Raw genomic sequence first — 23,361 nt, 5'->3', positions numbered from 1 at the left:
AGTGGGGGATTTAACACCCCACTTTCCTTAGTGGACAGATCATCCAGATAGAAAATCAAAAAGGAAACACAGGCCTTAAATGACACATTAGACCAAATGAACTTAAGTGATATTTATAGAGAATTCCATATGAAAGCAGCAGGATACACTTTTTTCTCAAGTGCATATGGGACATCCTCCAGGATAGATCACATGCTGGGCCATAAAGCGAGCCTTGATAAATTTAAGAAAATTGAAATTACATCAAGCATCTTTTCTGACCACAACGCTATGAGATTAGAAATCAATTACAAGAAGAAAGCTGTAAAGAACACAAACATATGGAGGCTAAACAATATGCTACTAAACAAACAACCAAAGGATCAATGAAGAAATCAAAAAAATACCTAGAGACAAATGACAACAAAAACACGATAATCCAAAACCTATGGGATGCACCATAACAGGGAAGTTTATAGCAATACAGTCTTACCTCAGGAAACAAGAAAAATCCCCCAAAACAGCCTAAACTTAAACCTAAACCAACTAGAGAAAGAAGAACAAAGAAAATCCAAAGTTAGCAGAAGGAAAGAAATCATAAACATCAGAGCAGAAATAAGTGAAATAGAGACAAAGAAAACAATGGAAAAGATCAATGAAACTAAAAGTTGGTTCTTTGAAAAGATAAACACAATTGACAAACGTTTAGCCAGACTCATCAAGGAAAAAAAGGGAGAGGGCTCAAATCAATAAAATTAGAAATGAAAAAGAAGAAGTTACAACGGACACCACAGAAATACAAAGGATCATAAGAGACTACTACAAGCAACTATATGCCAATAAAATAGACAACCTAGGAGAAATAAACAAATTCTGAGAAAGGTAAAAACTTCCAAGACTGAAACAGGAAGAAACAGAAAATATGAACAGACCAATTACAAGTACTGAAATTGAAACTGGGATTAAAAAAATCCCAACAAACAAAAGTCCGGGACCAGGTGACTTCACAGGCAAGTTCTATCAAACATTTAGAGAAGAGTTAACACCTATCCTTCACAAACTCTTCCAAAAAACTGCAGAGGAAGGAATACTCCCTAAGTAATTCTATGAGGCCACCATCACCCTGATACCAAAACCAGACAAAGATAACACAAAAAAAGAAAATTACAGGCCAATATCACTGATGAACACAGACGCAAAATCCTCAACAAAATCCTAGCAAACAGGATCCAACAATACATTAAAAGGATCATACGCCATGATCAAGTCGGATTTATCCCAGGGATGCAAGGATTCTTCAGTATCCACAAATCAATCAGTGTGATATACCAGAGTAACAAACTGAAGAATAAAAGCGATATGATCATCTCAATAGATGCAGAAAAAGCTTTTGAGAAAACCCAACATCCATTTGTGATAAAAACTCTCCAGAAAGTCTGCATAGAGGGAACCTACCTCAACATAATAAAGGCCATATATGACAAACCCACAGCTAAAATTATACTCAATGGTGAAAAGCTGAAAGCATTTCCTCTAAGATCAGGAATGAGACAAGGATGTCCACTCTCGCTACTTTTATTCAATATAGTTTTGGAAGTCCTAGCCATGGCAATCAGAGAAGAAAAAGAAATAAAAGGAATACAAACGGGAAAAGAAGAAGTAAACGTCACTCTTTGCAGATGACATGACACTATACATAGAGAATCCTAAAGATGCCACCAGAAAACAACTAGAGCTTATCAATGAATCTGGTAAAGTTGCAGGATACAAAATTAATACACAGAAATCTCTTGCATTCCTATAAACTAACAATGAAAGATAAGAAAGAGAAATTAAGGAAACAATCCATTTACCATCATATCAAAAAAAAAAAATACCTAGGAATAAACCTACCTAAGGAGGCCAAAGACTTGTACTCTGAAAGTCAGGCTCCTTGACTTCAGGCTATATTACAAAGCTATAGTCATCAAAACAGTATGGTACTGGCACAAAAACAGAAATATAGGTCAATGGACCAGGAAAGAAAGCCCAGAAATAAACCTATGCACCTATGGTCAATTAATCTACAACAAAGGAGGCAAGACTATACAATGGAGAAAAGACAGTCTCTTCAGTAAGTGGTGCTGGGAAAACTGGACAGCTACATTTAAAGAATGAAATTAGAACACTCCGTAACACCAGACACAAAAAATAAATACATACTGGATTAAAGACCTATCAATAAATCTAAGGCTAAATACTATAAAACTCGTAGAGAAAAACAGGCAGAACAGTTTTTGACATAAATCGCAGCAGTATCTTTTTCAATCCACCTCCTAGAGTAATGAAAATAAAAACAAAAATAAACAAATGGACTTAATTAAACTGAAAAGCTTTTGCACAGCAAAGGAAACCATAAACAAAACGAAGACAACCCTCAGAATGGGAGAAAATATTTGCAAACGGAGCCACCAACATGGGATTAATCTCCAAAATATACAAACAGCTCATGCAGCTCAATATCAAAGAAACAAACCAATTGAAAAATGGGCAGAAGTCCTAAATAGACATTTCTCCAAAGCAGACAGAGCAGGCCAAAGATGGCCAAGAGGCACACGGAAAGATGCTCAGCATCACTAATTATTAGAGCAATGCAAATCAAAACTACAATGAGATATCGCCTCACACCAGTCAGAACGGCCATCATCAAAAAGTCTACAAACAATAAATGCTGGAGAAGGTGTGGAGAAAAGGGAACCTTCCTACACTGTTGGTGGGAACATAAATTGGTGCAACCACTATGGAGAACAGTATGCAGGTCCTTACAAAACTAAACATAGAACTACCGTATGACCCAGCAATCCCACTCCTGGGCATATATCTAGAGAAAACCATACTTCAAAAAGATACATTCACCTGAATGTTCACTGCAGCACTATTTACAATAGCCAAGACATGGAAGCAACCAAAATGTCCACTGACAGAGGAATGGATAAAGATGTGGTACATATACACAATGGAGTATTACTCAGCCATAAAAAAGAATGAAATAATGCCATCCGCAGCAACATGGATGGATCTAGAGATTATCATACTAAGTGAAGTCAGACAGAGAAAGACAAATATCATATCACTTATATGTGGAATCAAAAAAATGATACAAGTGAATTTATTTACAAAGCAGAAACAGACTCACAGACTTAGAAAACAAACTTGTGCTTACCAAAGGGGAAAGGTGGGGATGGGGAGGGATAAATTAGGAGCTTGGGATTAACATATACACATTACTATAAATAAAATAATCAACAAGCACGTACTGTATAGCACAGGGAACTCTACTCAATACTCAGCAATATCCTCTATGGGAAAACAATCTGAAAAAGAATAGATATAACTAAATCACATTGCTGCACACCTGAAACTGACACAACATTGTAAATCAAATATACTCCAATATAAAATAAAATTTAAAAAAACATGATTCAGGGCTTCCCTGGTGGCACAGTAGTTGAGAGTCCGCCTGCCGATGCACGGGACACAGGTTCGTGCCCTGGTCCGGGAAGATCCCACATGCCGCGGAGCGGCTAGGCCCGTGAGCCATGGCTGCTGAGCCTGCGCGTCCGGAGCCTGTGCTCCGCAACGGGAGAGGCCACAACAGTGAGAGGCCCTCGTACCGCAAAAAAAACCAACCAAACAAACAAACAAAAAAAACCATGATTCAATGAGACACTAGAGTTCATTCTTTCAAGGAGCTTACATTACAATCTAGTAGACATATATGTATGCATATATATGTACATAAGTGTTTGTGTGTTTATTTATAAATATATATGTCAATTTTTAAAGCTCTTACTCCTATATACCTTTTCAGATAGTGATCTATTTCATTGTTTCCCTTCATAACCAAACTTCTCTGAACTGCCAAAATATGCTATCTCCATTTCTTCACCATCTATTCACTTTTAAACCCAGTTAAATCTAGTTTTTTCTGCCTCTACCAGCTCAGACAAGTCCTCTTGTCATGTTGCCAATAAATTACATGGTAGCAAATCCAATGGAGACTCCCCCGGAATTTTCCTCTCAACAGCACTTAACACAGTTGACCATCTGCTGCTTCTTAAAACATGCTCTTAGTTTTTCTCCTTTTTCACTACTCTTTCATATTCTCCAGACCTTTGTGCCTAACCAGAAGTTAGTGTTTCTCAGGGATCTACACTAGTGCTGTCCAACAGAACTTTCTGCAATGATGAAAATGTTTTTATATGTGCTGTTTAGTATGGTTGCTACCAACTACATGTGACCGTTGAGCACTTGGAATGTGGCTACTGTTGATGAAGAAATACACTAAGTTTGATGTAATTTTAATTAATTTAAATTTGAAGAGCCATTTGACCCTAATGGCTACTACACTGGACAACACAGCTCTAAAGAATGCCTGCTTTTCTTTCCTCTCCTTAAAAGTGATCTATCATCTGTTTGCTTATAGTTTCCAAATTTATATCTCAAAATCTAAAGTGTATTTAAACCTCCACTTGGATATCACACAGACATCTAAAACTTAAAATATCTGAAACAGAACTCTTGATTTTCCTTCTCAGACTTATGCTCCAACCCAGTATTCTCCCATTTTAGTAAACGGCATCAGCATCTATCTAGATACTGTATCTAGAAATTTTATACTTCAACAACTAATAAAGGTTAACTAATCTTTTTTCAATTCTTTAAAAATCTAAGCTCCTTTCTCCCTGAAGGCCGATTCTCCTGTCTTATAATGCTTTACCTCCAGTTATTTAAAAGCTACTTCTCATCCTTCAGGTCTCTTAATCTAAACTAAGTTTGTCCCCATAGTACTCATACTCTCCATAAGCTCCTTATTTATTTTCTTCACAGCACTTCCATAATTTGTATTTGTCTATTTTTATCTTTAATCTGTTTTTCCAACTTGATCATAAGATATGAATGCAGGGATCATGTCCATCTTGTTACCAATATTTTCACAGTGTTAAAATAAATATTTATTGAATACATGACTACTTAAGTAATCCATCCATTCCTCAAATTCAGAAATAGGACATTATTTTTATGGTTCTAAAATACCACTTTATTAACTGACAAAGGAAATTTTAATTATTAATCATTTGGTTCCCAAAGGTTCATAATAAATTATCCAAATTTTTTCTTGTACTACTCATGTGGTAACCTATTAGAAGGTAATGCTCACTTCTGTAGAGCCAATAAAGAAGTTAATAAGTATACTTTAAAACACACATATGACACTACAATGTTTTTCTATCACATTATATGAGTAAATCCTGCCAACCTCAACCCCAAGTAACATGCTCTTTCAGGCAGACAATAACAATGAGTAAGAATTTATCTCTCCAAATGATTTTTAATGATTTTATCATGCTGAAAACAAAGAATGCACAATATGCAAAAAAAGAGAGCCCTCAATTCCCCTCCCCAGCAACAACCGTTATTAACAGTTTTTCTGTGTACTCTTCCAGAATATTCTACACACATAGCCTCGTTATCTGCCCTTTCCAGGTCTGGAATCAACCATTTTTTCTAGGATCCCTAGAGGTTTTTCATGGAAAATGACACTTTAAGAGCATAATCTGGGCACTAAGGATGTTCGTTCCTATTAGATTGATCTTTGTTTCTAGGACTTTTCATTTGACAGAGCTAGGAAATAATTGTTTTATTCTTAAAGAGAAAAGTTATTATGAGTTCTACTAATACTTCTAGTTCAAGTTCAATACTACAGGGTTTTAATTTAACCCTTCCATCTTATATTCATATTTCCTTTCTCCCATGCCTGGTTCTCAAGGGGACCAGGATGATAAAATTAGAATACTGCTCATTTACTCATTTTTTTAAAATCTCACAATCCACACATAACAGTCTGAGAATAACAATACTAACATTACTATCAACTATATGATTTCTGTAAATAGTTGTTAAAGTTTCTTTTTTCAGTTCTTTTTTCTGTAGGGTATATGTCACTTAGGGAGGTGCATTCTAACAGCTGTGTTTTTAAATCACTTGGAATACTTCCTCTCTGTGTGATTATGCCACCAATTGGATACATTTTGAGGTTCAAATCGATTTATTTTAAATTTTAGGGCTCTTTTTGTCTTTGTTTTTACTGTAGTAAAAGGTATCCTTCTTACGATTTCTTGGTTTTGTGTCATCCCTGAGCATCTTCTTCATTCCAAGAGTATATATTTAAAAATATTCATTCATGCTTTTTTCCTTGTACTTTTATGATTTTATTCTCTACACGTTTAAAACTTTGATCTGTATGGAATTACGGTAGAGGAGGAATCCATTTTATTTATTTTTTTGTCCAAATGGCTATCTAGTTTATTTTATTGAATAATCCATATTTTTCCTCATAGATTAGAGATATCACCATTTATTAGGAGTCCAGACTCACAGCAGGAGTTTCTAGTGGCAGGACAGTTAGTGACAATGGCTGAGAGTATCTACTGGCAATGGCACTAGTAGTAGTACCTAAAGTAGACTATTGCTGTGGCAGAATCTTAGCTGTGTTGCATCCTTTGTTTTCTGCCCAACCTAGATCTTCTGGATTTAACATTGATTAAGAGTCACTTGAATTTTGTCTAATATATTGTGGGGGTTTTTTGTTTTGTTTTTTTCTTTTTCTTTTTTTTTTGCGGTACGCGGGCCTCTCACTGCTGTGGCCTCTCCCATTGCGGAGCACAGGCTCCGGACGCACAGGCCCATTGGCCATGGCTCACGGGCCTAGCTGCTCCGCGGCATCTTGCCGGACCGGGGCACGAACCCGCGTCCCCTGCATCGGCAGGCAGACTCTGAACGCCACCAGGAAAGCCCTGTGTGTTTTGTTTTTTAATCGAAGTAGTTTTGGCTGTATGCAGCCAAGAAGCCTAACTTACACAATATGATTTTTCTCCCATAGTTCAATGGTGAGTATTCCCAAAACTCTAGCCTATGGGTCTCTGCTCTACATTCTGTAGCTGAAACTCATGTCTGTAATTATAATTACCAGAATTTTCACTACTATCTTTAGTAATTGACTCTTAACATGTATCACTAACCATAAGCTCATATCACCTCATTTTAAATATATATATATTCATTTCAGAGGGTAAATATACCTACAGTTGGTTATATTAACATTTGAAACTACCTTTTAAATATTATTTTTCTAGAAATATTCTGAAGCTTTAAAACATAGCATGGGGTGTTGAAGGCAAAGCAAGCATTATGATATGGTTAGAAAAAGAAGAAATGGCAGGAAATAAGGCTGGTTTAGGAGACAAGGGTAAAATCACAGAGTATTTTTAATGTTACAGAGTTAATATTTAAGAATATAGACAATAAGCAACCAGTGAATAATTTTGAGTAGTAAACGAAATGATTAGATTTCTGTTAGAAAAATCACTCTGGCAGCACGGAAGGAAGTGCACAAGACATGAGATTACTTTTTTTTCCCTTCTTTCTTTTTCTTTTCTTAACAAAGCCCTTTTATCCAAATAGATTTAGGGCCTTACTACACATTCTAAATAGTCTTCTACAAATTATTAACCAAAAGCTATAATTTAGAACCATATACACAAGTATGGATTCCAATTAATTTATAAAATTATTTGAGTTGACAGAAAATATGAATACAAGATTGTTTACCAAGTGTCATCTTGAAAATGATAGACAACAAATATGGTCTCTAATCAAATAAAATCATTAATGGAATTATCATTTATCATTAAGTTTTTACTATGATGCACAACTTGATAAGCAGATAAAATCTGCATTTAGAAAATTATTACACTATTTGGAGTACATACAGGTTATGTATCAAATAATCTTAAGTGTTACGTTGAGATGACTAATCATATGAGAGCCCATAAACTACAGGGTCCATAGCTACTTAGGGATACACTCACAGTTTGGGTTTACTATTATGGAAACAATAATATAAGACCTTTCTTTGAAAAAGGAAAATATGAAATCAGAAATACAAGTTTCACTTTAAGAAAGGGATCAGCTTTTACTTAAAGACAAACTATAAACAAAATCAGTTGACCTTAAAAAGTACTTTGGTTTATTCAGATGCTGTGCTGTAAGGTGGCTAAATTTATATTTAATGAGCTAAATAAAAAACCTATTTGTGATATTCTTAAGGTACATTTAAGCTATGCCCTATTCTTTAAGTAAACTGTCTCTACTGTGTTAGCCTATGGTTCACAGAGAAAACGACTCTTTTGCTGTACTGTTTTACTAAAGAAGCCCATCTTTATCTATTTGAAATGTTAACTACTATGTTAATGAATTATGTCATACTTCCCAAAATTTTGACAAATTGTAAAACATGACTCACACGGGAGACAAACTACACTTACGGTTAGTCACTTAAAATGTAAGAACTTACCATGAACTAACAGGTGCTTTTATCCTTTTCTTTCCACTTTGAATTTAGTTCTCCAAAAACTACTAAAAAATAAATAAAACAGAAACCCAGAGCAGCTTATAGTTACTTACTAGTAGCTTTTACAATTTTCTATCCCCTTATGCAGTATACAAGTTTGACTCAGATAAATGTGTTTCTGAATGTTTCTAAACCTAAACACAATGTGGAGTTACATTCAACAGGCTTGGTTGGTCCACTGGATTTTCAGAATTAGCCAATTTTTATGCAGAATTTTCATGTAACTACTGTAAAAACAGAGACTCAGATTAAGAATGGATTACACTGTTGACAGTAAGTACGCAGAGACCCAGAGATTAGACAGATCTTTGAAGTGGAGATGGCAATCATTGGGAGATTCTAAGCAGCAGGAAGGGAGAGGTAATCCAGACTATCAGAGAAATTTGGCGGTGTACAAATGGTCAAAGTCCCATTCAATAAGCAAAGCATGACACAGAATAAGAGAAAGTAATCTAATAGTAGGCAACAGGAAGAGTACAGGTGATGAGGCTGTTGCACCAGGGAGGTTTAACAGAAAGTTGCCGAATTCGACCTTTAAGGAATCATGAAATCTTGGTATTCAAAACAGCACTTTAGGCTGGAACTAGGATAATGTGCAAGAAAACAAAGCATAGATTCATTTATAGATGAAAACGCAGGGATTCAACTGCTAGAGACAGACATAAGAAGGGCTCGAGAGAGGTCAAAGCAAGAGCTTAACGACTGCAACCAACGTACCAAGACAAAGTAATGCGAAGAATGAGTTGATACTAAGGTCATAAAATCCTAACCGTGAGCTCCTCACAGTATCTGTTCTTAAACATAGAACTGTTACCAGTAACTGGGGAAGGGCTAAACTTAAATGTGGTATTAAGGAACTCAAGTTGTGAAATCCAGAAGAATTATCAGGCTAAAGCCTATAGTTTAATACTAATAATTCAAATCCCATTGTTGTAGCTGTCACTCCAGAAATCAAGCCTTAAACATGACTGCTTCCTCTGCCTGAAAAAAATTAGCTGAAGCAGAATCAAGGACACAGGCTGGCCATGGAACTCTGCAATTCTCCAGCATACTGGCAACTAGAATGTCAGGTCATTCTTCTGGCAGGGGATATGATGATAAATACATGATAAGAACATTCATAAATATGCTCTCTCTGGTGAGATGACAAAATAGGTGACTATATTAAGGACTTTAAAAAATAAAATGAAAACAATATTAATAATGTGAGCAACTGAGATATCTTACGTTTGGTGAGAAGAGAGCAATGTCATAATTACAAAAAATCAGGGAAAATTACTCTGTGGAAAATAGATGGATCAACTACTTCCCTTTTGGTCCCACGGCCAACACTTGCATAATCTCACATTCATGAAAAACATCCATCTAGCAGGTCACATGGACAAAATAGAGCTGCTGCACCAAGATAACATGAGTAAAATGTCCACAAGGAACTGAGACATCTCATAGTCTAACTTTAAGTACAATGACTATATTCTTTTAACAACTTTATGAGACTCCTTTCTACTGACCCTGAGTACCTGGCACTAATAAATATTTGTTGAGTGAATAATAAATGCATGAGGACTTCCCTGGTGGCACAGTGGTTAAGAATCCGCCTACCAATGAAGGGGACATGGGTTCGAGCCCTGGTTCAGGAAGATCTCACATGCTGCAGAGCAACTAAGCCCATGTACCACAACTACTAAGCCTGTGCTCTAGAGCCTGCAAACCACAACTACTGAGCCCGTGCTCCGCAACAAACAAAAGCCACTGGAATGAGAAGCCCGTGCACCTCAATGAAGAGGAGCCCCTGCTCGCCACAACTAGAGAAAGCCCATGCGCAGCAATGAAGACCCAACGCAGCCATAAATAAATAAATAAATAAATAAATAAAAATGCATGAATGAGGAATATGAAAACATGAATATACGACTAAAGCACACTGGAGATGGCACTCCCTACCAAGGCTGGCAGTACTTAATATGTTAAGAAAAAGATTTCAGATTAAAAGCCAATAAAAAGTCACACAGAAGATATTTACTCAAAAGGGAAAGAAATCTACATTAAGTGAGAAGCTGGGCCTCCAGTTCCCCCAGATGACATGGGAACGGAACCAAATTAAATTTGTACTAACCCAGGGACTTTAAAATTAATGAAACTCTTCATCCTTCTCCTTCTTTTTTAAATAAATGAATTCTCATTTGACTGGCAGGGGAAATATAAAGCCTCATAAAAAAGGGATCTGTTAAAAGTCATCATACCTAGACTCACTATATAATAAAATATGACTTTTAACATTGTAACTACTTAGACTATTTAGAATGGTTATGAACTGGCCTGTCAAAAAATACCATGTACCCTAATAGTTACATACAATTTAAATAGCAGCAGTTAGTTACGAATTTTCATATTTCAGGTTTAACTTAAGGTCTGGTCTCCCAGCAAGTTAGAACTTTTAAAATTTAATATTTGGATATACTGAAAGCATATTTTGTGACTTGTTTTACCTTCTTTTGATAGGTCTTTTTATAAAGTTGATCAGAAACTTGGTTTATTTGCATAAGCCCTATCAACATTCTATAAACACTACACATTCTATAGCTATATAAAGACTTCTCATGGAATTTGACCTTGATGTAGATTTCTATAACAATGAAACCGTTTAGCCCTCTTTTGCTCCCTTTCCAGTCAGGGGAAAGGAATTCTTCTCCATGCAGCCAACTGATCAATTTATCATAATCTATGGTCTCTTAAGTAATCACTAGTCTGTCAAAGTTGAGATGCGTACTGCAGTTTATGTTAGTGACTTTTAATCTGTGAACTACAATATGTACATAGTGGTGTAAATTGCAAAATAAAATCATATTAATAAAACAGTTTGAAAAAAAGTCTGAAGTATACCTATTATTGATTTTATTTTGTGGGATGATATATTGGTTAAGAGCATAGGAATTAGATAAAACCGATACAAATCCTGACTGCTATTTACTAGCTATACAACATTAGAAAGGTTACTTAACTTTAGTAGTCCTTGATTTTCACATCTAAAAAATGGAAGTTTGAATTAGATAATTTTTAAGGTATTCTCTAAGCTCTAAAGTTCTGTTTCATTAATTCTAGTTATAAATTTAATACTACTTAAGCATTCAATGCACCAAAATGGTATAAAAGTGAAGTAATATCATTCAGAACAGGGAAACATACACACACACACACACATCCCTAAATTAGCTAAGTCATTTAGCAATAACTTAGTTTTAATTATCTGAACAACAATTGTTTAAATTCTCCTCTTAACCATTCATGTGAAGATAATGTTACTCTCATTCTTTAAATCCTTCCTTGGATAACCTTGTGATATAGTTATTAATATGGGATAACTATCTCAATTGGCCCTTCAAGATCTGGTATATTGTCCTCTCTGGCCTAAGCTCTGCTAACTCCCATTCTCACTCTCAATAGTCACTATTAAGCCTCTGTTGGAGTGATTTCTCATACCTGGCCTAGTACTGCCTGTCTTATTTCTCTCTCTCCCTATCAACATCTCCACGAATTTTTTGCCTTCCTAATCTCTACTCATCCTTCAAGTTACTTTACTCTTCTGACCCTCACCCAGCAAGTCACCTAGGACACCTTCCTACCTATTTCTCTGTTAGATGAATAAAGAATAAATGATAAACCTTTAATCTTCAAATAAGATTTCACATACATTTTTAAGTAAAAACCAAAGGCCCAGATTTATCTCCAATATTTTCAATTTATAATTTTCATAAATCATTAAGTTTTTCAGTTTAATTTCAACTTTCATTATTCAAAGGCTAAAACTGGAATGGGAAAGGCTTTGACATTCTGATTCCTTAAAATCATTTTATTATAGCCAGATTAGTTCAAGGGAGATCTGGCATCTACAAAAATGAGAAGGCAAGCATCATACAGATCCAATTCCAACTCTTCTTCCTATGCTCACTCTTCCTTAGTGTTTCATCCCACAAGAGGGCACAAATGCAAATCAAGCCTCAGGTACAACCCTGAGTACTTAGCAACAAAAACACACAAATGCAACTGTATTTGACCTAAGATAAAATAAAAAGTAATGAATACAAGTAAGCGGAGCACAAAATGATTTTGGCAATAGAATAAATGATAATTAAAATAGGGGTAACTGTGTTTTAAGACTGAATTTAAAGGAAAGCAGCCTCTTGAATTATGGAGGGGATCCAACATATACAATCCCACAGAAGTAGGAAGTAAAGCCTTAAGCAAAAGACAATAAATCTGGTAGCACAGCCAGAATAGAAGACGACATTGGTAAATTGTGGGACAAGAGTGAAAGTAGGGAATGCTGGCCCTGGCAGTGTGGTACAATGACTTGTACATGGTAAAGCAGCTCACTTCGAACTTGGCAAAATTTTGGAAGAAAACACATGGAATGTAGGGGGAAAAACAGTACAGGTGACTAGTCAGCTAGGTGAGCTTGGTGAAAAATGGGGTGACATGTGCCCAAACCAAATAACCCTAAAAGAGGGAAGGCTGAAATAGCCTTCATGAAACTCTGCAAGTGTTTTGCAGTTCAATTAAAGTTTGTTAACAGGGAAGACAGATACTGAAAACCTCTCGCCAAAAAGAGATTACTTTTAGACCAAGAATAAGATGTGATTGGAAGAAAGACTAGTGATATTAGATCATCAAGGAGGCTTTCAAAGCTATTCAGTTATAAAGTTATGAAAGATAAAATCAGATTAGGCCAATGAAGGGAAATAATGCAAGGGGTATTATCTTAAGATTTTATATTAAAAATGTCTCTAAATATCAATGCCTTAGTAGTTGGGGAGGATAATGAGAACATCTGGAAAAGAGAACTATTAATGGGAGTAGTGGATAGCAAGATGTTTCTAAATTTGTTGTGGTGTTTTAGTTCCTTGATGAGCACCTAAACTTTGATTTCAAACACATATCTAATGTTTTTTTTTTTTAAACCCAGGGAATTCATCATACAGCATCATGTTAAAAAAAACACATTTAAAGTTCCGGTTCAAGATGGTGATACAGGAGGATCCTAGGCTCACCTCCACCCATAAACAGACCAAACTTGCAGGTAATACAGAACAACTTCCTCTGGAAAAAACCTAAAAGCTGTCTGAGTGACTCCTGTGCATTGGATGAATGAAGGAAGTCTCTCATCAAAGTTGGTAGGAGAGTCTGGGACACAATTTTGCCATGAAATCCATCCCTGTTGCAGTGACCAACAATCAGGAGGGAACTTAGAACCCAGAGCTTCTCCCTGAGCAGTAAAGGGTTTGAACCCTAACTGAGCACCCAACTTATAAATCCTGCACCTGAGAGATGAGCCCCAAAGCATCTAGCTTTGAAAACCAACAGGGCTTGCATCCAAAAGACTGTAATGACTTGAGAAATGGCTCTTAAAGGGCTCAAGTGTTCAGACTCACCCACCCCAGGGCTCAGAGCAAGTGGCAGCCACTAGAGAAGCACCCAGACTTTACGTGAATGACATTCATTTGCTAGTCATAAAGCTCTGGCCTGAGCTGTAGATGCAGGCATCTAATTTACCACACATCTAGGGGCCTGCCAGCTGGGGGTCACCACCTTCACACTCTACCTCAGCTTTGCTCTCTGGGTGCCATCTTTTTTTTCTTAAGCTATGCTTTTTTTCTTTTCTGTTGGCACCATCTATATGCTCTCCTTTTGTCTCATTCCAGGCAGCAAGTGTTATCTTTGTGCTCTCTCTAGCCAGCAGGTACCATCTTTATATTACCCTCTTTCCTGGTGGGTGCCATCTATATACCCTCCCTCTGCCTCATTCCAGTCAGTGGGTGCCATCTTCACACTCTCCCTCTGTTGTGCTCCAGAACATGAGTATCTCCCTGAGGTGAGCTTTTACACAATTCTGGTGCCCCAGTTTTTGCAGCTGCCACTCAGTGGATGCTCCTTGATGATCTGGCTCTGGTGGCCAAGGGGCTTTGTGTTCTTGGGTCCTATGGGATTGTTCCAATAAGAGAGACAGTTCTTGGCAGGCCACTACTCCCAGGGTACTGTGCAGACAGTTGACTGAAACACACTCCAGTCTTTCTGGGAAAGATGCTTATTTGTCCTAGGGCTTTGACCTAAGGGGCAGGCTTCAGGACTGGCACACAACAGGGACCTACGGAGGTGTTCACAGGGAACAAAAGCCAATGGATGCCATCTTTGCAGTCTCCCTCTACCTTCGTACACGTCACCAATATGTCCTAGAAAGGAGGTTATACACTCATCTGGAGCCCCAACTTTTGTGACTGCCACTGAGGTCACACGTCCAGATCACCTGGTTCTGGGGGCCAGTGGGGTTTACACTAGTGGTCCCACAGGACTGTATATATTTGCATATTCTAAAAGCTGCTTTTTGAGGGTCTGGCTTCCAAATCAGCCTGAATCTACGTGCTGACTGAAATCCTCCCCTTTGGGACACTGACAGGTCTTGGCACACCCTCAACTACTGGGAGCCGTTAAAAATAAATTAGTCTACTTGAACAATCACAAAGATTTGAGAAACAACCAAGAGCTAGGGTATGGTTGGATGACAGCGTTCATCTCCAGCATGAGACCACTCCCACAAGACTGGAGGAGGCAGCTGTTTAATCTAATGCTTAAAAGCCAACACAGACAGTCAAGCAAATTGAAGAAACACAGGGATATGCTCGAAATAAAGTAACTAGATAAAACGTTAAAAAAAACCTTAATGAAACAAAGATAAGTAATTTATCTGATAAAGAGTTGAAAGTAATAATCATAAAAATGCGAAATAAACGTGGGAAAAGAATAGATAAATGTAGTGAGAACTTCAACAAAGAGAGATAATGTAAGATAGTGCCAAATAGAAGTCATAGAGGTGAAGCATACAATGGCTGAACTGAAAAATACACTAGAGGGGTTCAAAAGCAGACCAGATGAAACAAAGAAAGGATCAGTGAACTCAAGGACAGGACAGTGGAACTCACCCAATCAGGGCAGAAAAAAAAGAATGAAAAAAAAGTGAAGCTAGCTTAAAAACCCATCTATATGCTGCCTACTAGAGACTCACTTCAGATGTAAGGACACACACAGACTGAAAGGAATGGAAAAAAGATGTTCCATGCAAATGGAAACAAAAAAAGCTGAAGTAGTTACAGTTATGTCAGACAAAATAAACTTTAAAACAAGGACTATATTAAGAGACAAAGAAGAGTGTTACAAAATGATAAAAGGGTCAACCCAACAAGAAGATATAACATTTGTAAATATTTATGCACCCAACATAGGAACATCTAGATATATAAAGCAAATATTAACAGACCTAAAGGGAGAAATAGATTGCAATACAATAATTGTAGGGGACTTTAACACCCCACTTATATCAATGAATAGATCATCCAAACAGAAAAGTAATAAGGAAGCATCAGCCTTAAATGACACCTTCTACCAGATAGATGTAACAGATATACACAGAACATTCCAACCAAAAGCAACAGAATACACATTCTTCTCAAGTGTACATGTAACATTCTCTAGGATAGATCATATGTTAGCCCATAAAACAAGTTTTCATAAATTTAAAAAGACTGAAATCATAATCAAGCATCTCCTACCACAATGGTATGAAATCAGAAAACAATTAGAAGAAGAAAAATGAAAAATTCAAATATGTGGAGATTAAACAACATGCTACTGAATAGCTAATGGGTCAAAGAAGAAATCAAAAGAGAAAGTAGGGCTTCCCTGGTGGCACAGTGGTTGAGAATCCACCTGCCAATGCAGAGGACATGGGTTCAAGCCCTGGTCCAGGAAGATCCCACATGCTGCAGAGCAACTAAGCCCATGCACCACTCCTACTGAGCCTGTGCTCTAGAGCCCATGAGTCACAACTACTGAGCCCGTGTGCTGCAACTACTGAAGCCTGCATGCCACGACTACTGAAGCCCGCGTGCCTACAGCCCATGCTCCACAACAAGAGAAGCCACCACAATGAGAAGCCCGTGCACCACAATGAAGAGTAGCCCCTGCTCGCTGCAATTAGAGAAAGCCCCTGCTCAGCAATAAAGACCCAACAGTCAAAAATAAATAAATAAAATAAATAAATTTATTTTAAAAAAAAGAGAAAGTAAAAAGTACCTTGAGAGTAATGAATATGGAAATACAGGATGCCAAAACTTACAATTCAGCAAAAGCAATTCTAAGATGGAAGTTCATAGCAATAACTACCTATATCAATAAACAAGAAACATTTCAAATAAACATCCTAACTTCACATCTCAAGGAACTAGAAAAGGAATAATAAATGAAGTCAAAAGTTATGATGAAAGGAAATAAGGATCAGAGCAGAAATGAAGTAGAGACTAAAAAGACAGAAAAGATTAATGAAACTAAGCTGGTTATTTGAAAAGATAAACAGAACTGACAAAACTTTAGCTAGACTCACCAAGAAAAAAAGAGAACACAAATAAATAAAATCAGAAATGAAAGAGGTGACATTACAGTGGATCCCACAAAAATACAAAGGATAGTAAGTGACTACTGTAAACAATTATATGCCAATAAATTTGAAAACTTAGAAAAAATGGGTAAATTCCTAGGAACATACAATCTACCAAGACTGAATCATGAGAGATAGGAAATCTGAACAGACTGATTACTAGTAAGGAGATTGAATAAGTAATAAAAAACCTCTTAGCAAACAAAAGTCCAGGGCCAGATGGGTTCACTGGTGGATTCTACCAAACATTCAAAGAATTAGTAACAGTCCTTCTCAAATTTCTCCAAAGAATAGGAGAGAACACTTGCAAACTCATTCTACAAAGCCAGCATTACCCTGATACCAAAACAAGACAAGGATGCCACAAGAAAAGATAATTACAGGCCACAAGAAAAGATAATTACAGGCCAGTATCACTGATGAACATAGATACAAAAATCATCAGCAAAATAGTTTTAAACCAAATTCAACAATATATTAAAAGAATCATGTACCATTCAAGGATGTATCAACATTCACAAATCAATATAACATACCACATTAACAAAATTAAGGATAAAAATCGTTATGATCATATTAATAGATGTACCAAAAGTGTTTGACAAAATTCAACATCCATTTATGACAAAAACTCTCAACAAAGTGCATATAGAGGAAATGCACCTCAAAAATAATAAAGCCATATATAATAAGTCCACAGCTAGCATCATACTCAATGGTGAAATCCTGAAAGCTTTACCTCTAAGGTCAGGAATAAGACAAGGATGCCCACTCTTGCCACTTTTATTCAACATAGTATTGGAAATCCTTGCCTGAGAAATTAGGCAAGAAAAAGAAATAAAAGGCATCTAAATTGTAATGGAACAAGGAAAACTATCACTATTTGCAGATGACATGATATTATACATAGAAAACACCAAAATACTGTTAGAACTAATAAACGAATTCACTAAAGTTGCAGGATGTGAAGTCAATATACAGAAATCTGTTGTGTTTCTATACATTAATAACACACTATCAGAAAGAGGAATTAAGAAAACAATCCCCTTTACAACTGCATCAAAAAGAATAAAATGCCTAGAAATAAATCTAACCAAGGAAGTGAAAGATCTGTACACTGAAAACTATAAAATGTTAATGAAAGAAATTTAAGACACCTTTTATTTCTTTCTCTGGTCTGATTGCCGTGGCTAGGACTTCCAATACTATGTTGTATACAAGTGGGAATCCTCTTCTTCCAGATTTTAGCAGGAAGGCTTTCAGCTTTTCACCTTTTAGTATTATGTTGGCTGTGAGTTTGTCATAAATAACTTTTATTATGTTGAGATATGTTACTCCTATACCCACTTGGGTAAGAGTTTCTATCATGAATGGATGTTGAATTTTATCAAATGCTTTTTCTACATCTCTTGAGATGATCATGTGGTTTTTGTCTTTTGTTGATATGGTGTATCACATTGATTGATTTACAGATGTTGAACCATCCATGTGACTCTGGGATGCATCCAACTTGATGTGATGTATGATCTTTGTTACATGTTGTTGGACTCAGTTTGCTAATATTTTGTTGAGAATTTTTGCATCTATATTCAAAGATATTGGCCTGTAATTTTCTTTTTTGGAGGTGTCTTTGGTTTTGGTATCAGGGTAATGGTGGCTTCATAGAATGAATTTGGGAGTGTTCCCTCCTCTTCAATATTTTGGAAGAGTTTGGGAAGAATTGGTTTAAGTTCTTCTTTGTATGTTTGAAGCCACAACCCCCCCCCCCCAAGAATTGCTAAAGCAATCCTGAGGAAAAAGAACAAAGCTGGAGGCATAAGTCTCCCACACTTCAGACAATACTACAAAGCTACAGTAAACAAAACAGTGTGATATTGACACAAAAACAGACATATGGATCAGTGGAACAGAACAGAGAGCCCAGAAATAAACTCATACGCCTATGGTCAATTAATCTTCAACAAAGGAGGCAAGAATATGCGATGGAGAAAAGACAGTATCTTCAGCAAGTGGTGTTGGGAAAGCTGGAGAGCTTTATGTAAATCAATGAAGTTAGAACACACTCTAACACCTTACACAAAAATAAACTCAAAAGGCTTAAAGACTTAAATATAATACATGACACCATAAAACTCCTAGAAGGGAACATAAGCAAATATTCTCTGACATAAATTGTACCAATGTTTTCGTAGGTCAGTCTATCAAGGCCATAGAAATAAAAGCAAAAATAAACAAATGGGACTTAATCAAAGTAACAAGCTTTTGCACAGCAAAGGAAACCAAAAACAAAACAAAAAGACAACCTATGGACTGGGAGAAAATACCTGCAAATAATGCAACTAACAAGGGCTTAATTTTCAAAATATACAAACAGCTCATACAACTCAGTAATAAAAAAACCAAACAACCAATCAAAAAATGGGCAGGGGCTTCCCTGGTGGCGCAGTGGTTGAGAGTCTGCCTGCCGTGCAGGGGACACGGGTTCGTGCCCCGGTCCGGGAAGATCCCACATGCCGCGGAGCGGCTGGGCCCGTAAGCCATGGCCACTGAGCCTGCATGTCCGGAGCCTGTGCTCCGCAACGAGAGAGGCCACAACAGTGAAAGGCCCGTGTACTGCAAAAAAAAAAAAAATGGGCAGAAGACCTAAGTAGACATTTCTTCAAACAAGACGTACAGATGGCCAACAGGCACATAAAAAGATGCTCGACATCACTAATTATTAGAGAAATGCAAATCAAAACTACAACGATGTATCGCTCACACCAGTCAGAATGGCCATCATGAAAAAGTCCACACACAATAAATGCTGGAGACTGTGCAGAGAAAAGGGAACTCTTCTCACACTGTTGGTGGGAATGTAGTGGTGCAGCCACTAGGGAAAACAACATGGAGGTTCCTCAAAAAACTAAAAATACAGTTGCCATATGATCCAGTAATCACATTCCTGGGCATGTATCTGGACAAAACTCTAATCTGAAAAGATATATGCACCCCTACGTTCATAGCAGCACTACTTACAATAGCCGGGACATGGAAACAACCTAAATGTCCATCAAAAGGTGAGTGGATAAAGAAAATATGGTATATTTACACTATGGAATATTACTCAGACATAAAAAAAGAATGAAATAATGCCATTAGCAGCAACATGGATGGACCTAGAGATTATCACACTAAGTGAAGTAAGTCAGAAAAAGAAAGACAAATACTGTAAGGCCAACTGGCCCGAGGCAGGGGAACGCAATTAGACTAACAGGTTGCATCAGACCGAAACTTTCCGGACCACCCAGTTCCAGAAACTGACCTGGAGACTTTCCGGACCACCCAGTTCCAGGAACTGACCTGGGGACTTTCCACCCGGCCCAGCCTGCCCACCTTTCGAGGGGCGGGACTAACGGTCCCAAGACTGATGCAACCGGCACTGGATATTGCCACGATACCCGAAGAGACCACCAAATAAGGAATAACCTGCGCCCTCCCGGATTCACCACACCCCTTTCCCTTCTTCCCCATTCCCTTCTTCCCCTATAAATTCTGCCCAAACCCTCGCCTGGGCGCGACTTCTCTGGCCCCTTTCTCTCGGACCAGTGAACCTCGCCTGGGAGCGTTCCCAAGTAAAGCTTGTTTAAAAGCTCTCCCCCGTTTCTTGGTGCCATTCCTTACATTTGGTGCCGAAACCCGGGAAGGGTACCAAGCCCCGCGGGTTACCGCGCGGGCCGCTCCTCCCCTCCCCCGGGAGACAACCAGGAGACCTCTACTCATCCACCCGATCCGGCAGAAAATGGGGTAAGTCCCCCTCCATTGTTCCCTCCGACCCTCATTGTCCCTGCCCACCGGACTCCCTGTCCTTAATCGCGGCCGCGTCAGGGACTCCTCCGTCCTCTCTCCGGGCCTCGGGCAACTGTGGAGACGTCCCAATTGCCTGACCGCTCTCCGGACGCTGGGCCTCGGGTGATTGTGGAGACGTCTCAATCGCCTGACCGCCCTCCGACCTGCCGTGAATTGGAGACTGAGACCAGGGACGCCTCTCTCCCTCTCCATTCACTCAGGGACAGACTGGGGGAACCTCACTATCGAAACCAGATCCTAAAACGCCCCTGGGGTGTCTCCTAGCCAATTTTACAGCCCTCGGGTTCTCCCAAGATCTCCGTCGCCGACGTCTTATTTTCTATTCCACTGTGGCCTGGCCACAATATCCTCTAGACAATCCAAATGGCCTCCTGAAGGGACTTAAGATTTTAACATCCTCAGTGATCTAGATAATTACTGCCGCATGACGGGCAAATGGTCTGAGGTCCCTTATGTCCAGGCCTTCTGGTATTTACGCTCCCGTCCTTCCCTCTGCGTCGATTGTTCCACTTCCCAGATCCTTCTTGCCAAACAGACATCTCCTACATCCAAGCCCCTAATTTCCTTTGATGATGACCCCTCTCCACTAGCCGACCCACCCGAATCTCTCGCCTCTCCCCCCTCCAGAGCTCCTCTCCAACCTCCACTCTACCCTGAAGCGGTCCCTCCTATTCCCGAACCCGCTCCAGCCCCTCCAACCGCTCCCCCGTCTCCCTCAACGGTTTCTCCTCCCACGCCCCTTGCTTCGCCAATTAGTGCACATACACGCTCTCACGATTCCCAAGATCCAAATCTCCTCTGCCCTCTGAGGGAGGTAGCAGGAGCGGAAGGATTAGTTAGAGTTCATGTTCCCTCTTCCCTCCAAGATCTCTCTCAAATAGAAAAGGGATTAGGCTCCTTTTCTGCCGACTCCTCCCGCTACATCAAAGGATTTCGCTACCTCTCTCAAGCTTACGATCTAACCTGGCACGATATCTTTGTGATCCTATCAGCTACTCTGACCCCTGACGAGAGGGAAAGAATTCAAACTGCTGTCCAAAACCATGCAGATCAGATTCACCTTACCAACAACTACATGCCTGTCGGAGCGACTGCCGTACCTGGCACCGATCCAGGCTGGACTTATCAGGATGGCCAAGATGGCCGTCGTAAACGCGACCTCATGATCCAATGCCTCCTGGCTGGCATGCAGGATGCTGCTCATAAGGTAGTCCATTTTGAAAAACTAAAAGAGATAACCCAAGAACCTAACGAAAATCCAGCTATCTTTCTCAATCGCCTTACAGAGGCCTTAACTCTCTACACCCAGCTGGATCCCGACACCCCGGCAGGGGCAATGGTCCTAGCCACCCATTTTATTACCCAATTAGCCCCGGACATCCAAAAGAAACTAAAACGGGCAGAAGACGGCCCTCAAACCCCTATTCGAGATCTGGTAAAGATGGCCTTTAAAGTCTATAACGGCCGTGAGGATTTGGCAGAATCCAGCCGACAGGCTCGGATGCATCAAAAGGTGGCCCTCCAAACCCAAGCTCTTGTAGCTGCCCTAAGGCCGGCCATCTCCCATGGATCATAGCATCCACGGGGTCCACAAAAGGCAATCCCGCCAGGGGCCTGCTTCAAATGCGGAAAGGAAGGCCATTGGGCTCGCCAATGTCCCAATCCCCGACCTCCTTCTAAGCCCTGTCCCAGCTGCGGGCTAACGGGCCACTGGAAGAGTGACTGCCCTACGACTGGCCCTCCCTCAGCGTCTCCACGTGGGGGGCAGGCCTACCCAACGGTATTACCACTCGAACTGCTGGGATTGGCTGACGACTGACGGCGCCCAGACTCGAAGACCCCCATCACCCTCGCCGAGCCCAGGGTAACGCTACAGGTAGCGGGTAAGTCCATTTCATTTCTGGTGGGCACGGGGGCTACCTATTCAGTCCCGCCTACCTATTCTGGGCCAGTTTCTCCTTCCCAGATCTCGGTCATGGGTATTGATGGCAAACCATCCTTCCCACTCCAGACTGGCCCACTCCCATGTCATATCAAAGGACTCCCTTTTACTCATTCCTTCTTAGTCATACCATCCTGCCCAGTTCCCTTGCTAGGCCGAGATGTCCTTTTCCACTTAGGGGCCTCCCTCCAGGTGGTTAGACTTGACCCTAAGGTCCCTTCCTCCCAACTCCTGCTTCCTCTTCTCGGTCTGTCTCTAGAACCCTCCCCCTCCTATTCCCCTCTTCCAGCCACACCGAACCCCATCAATCCCCAAGTCTGGGATACTTCTAAGCCCATAATAGCAACACACCATTCCCCCGTCCTCATCCGCCTAAAGGACCCCTCCAAATTTCCATCCAGACCCCAGTTTCCCAGCTCTGAGACTCACCTTAGAGGCCTACAACCTATTATCACCAGACTCCTAAACCAGGGACTCCTTATCCCCACTGACTCTCCCTGCAACACCCCCATCCTGCCTGTCCGCAAGGCCTCTGGGGATTATCGCCTGGTCCAGGACCTCCGACTAATCAATGAGGCCATAATTCCTCTCCACCCAGTAGTACCAAACTCATACACCTTGCTCTCCCATATCCCCCCATCCACAACCAACTTT

At 39.3% G+C, this 23,361-nt stretch overlaps 1 protein-coding gene across 3 annotated transcripts in view; it reads right to left on the bottom strand.

The window, feature by feature from the left end:
* The window catches only part of PHYHIPL (phytanoyl-CoA 2-hydroxylase interacting protein like), a 99,260-nt gene that overhangs the window by 54,566 nt on the left and 21,333 nt on the right, over positions 1-23,361 (bottom strand). The window contains exon 2 of one of the 3 annotated variants that reach the window (XM_029200895.1): positions 3,276-3,332. The exons of the other annotated variants lie outside the window; for them this stretch is intronic. The gene's annotated coding sequence lies outside the window, so the exon portion shown is untranslated. The remainder of the gene's footprint in view (positions 1-3,275; positions 3,333-23,361) is intronic. 3 annotated transcript variants of the gene reach the window in all.

Source organism: Monodon monoceros, unplaced genomic scaffold (assembly GCF_005190385.1).
Source record: "Monodon monoceros isolate NGI ecotype Baffin Bay Population unplaced genomic scaffold, NGI_Narwhal_1 Super_Scaffold_4, whole genome shotgun sequence".
In the NCBI taxonomy this organism is placed as follows: domain Eukaryota; kingdom Metazoa; phylum Chordata; class Mammalia; order Artiodactyla; family Monodontidae; genus Monodon; species Monodon monoceros.
The sequence above is the reverse complement of the archived record's forward strand: the minus strand, read 5'-3'. Positions and strand labels throughout refer to the sequence as shown.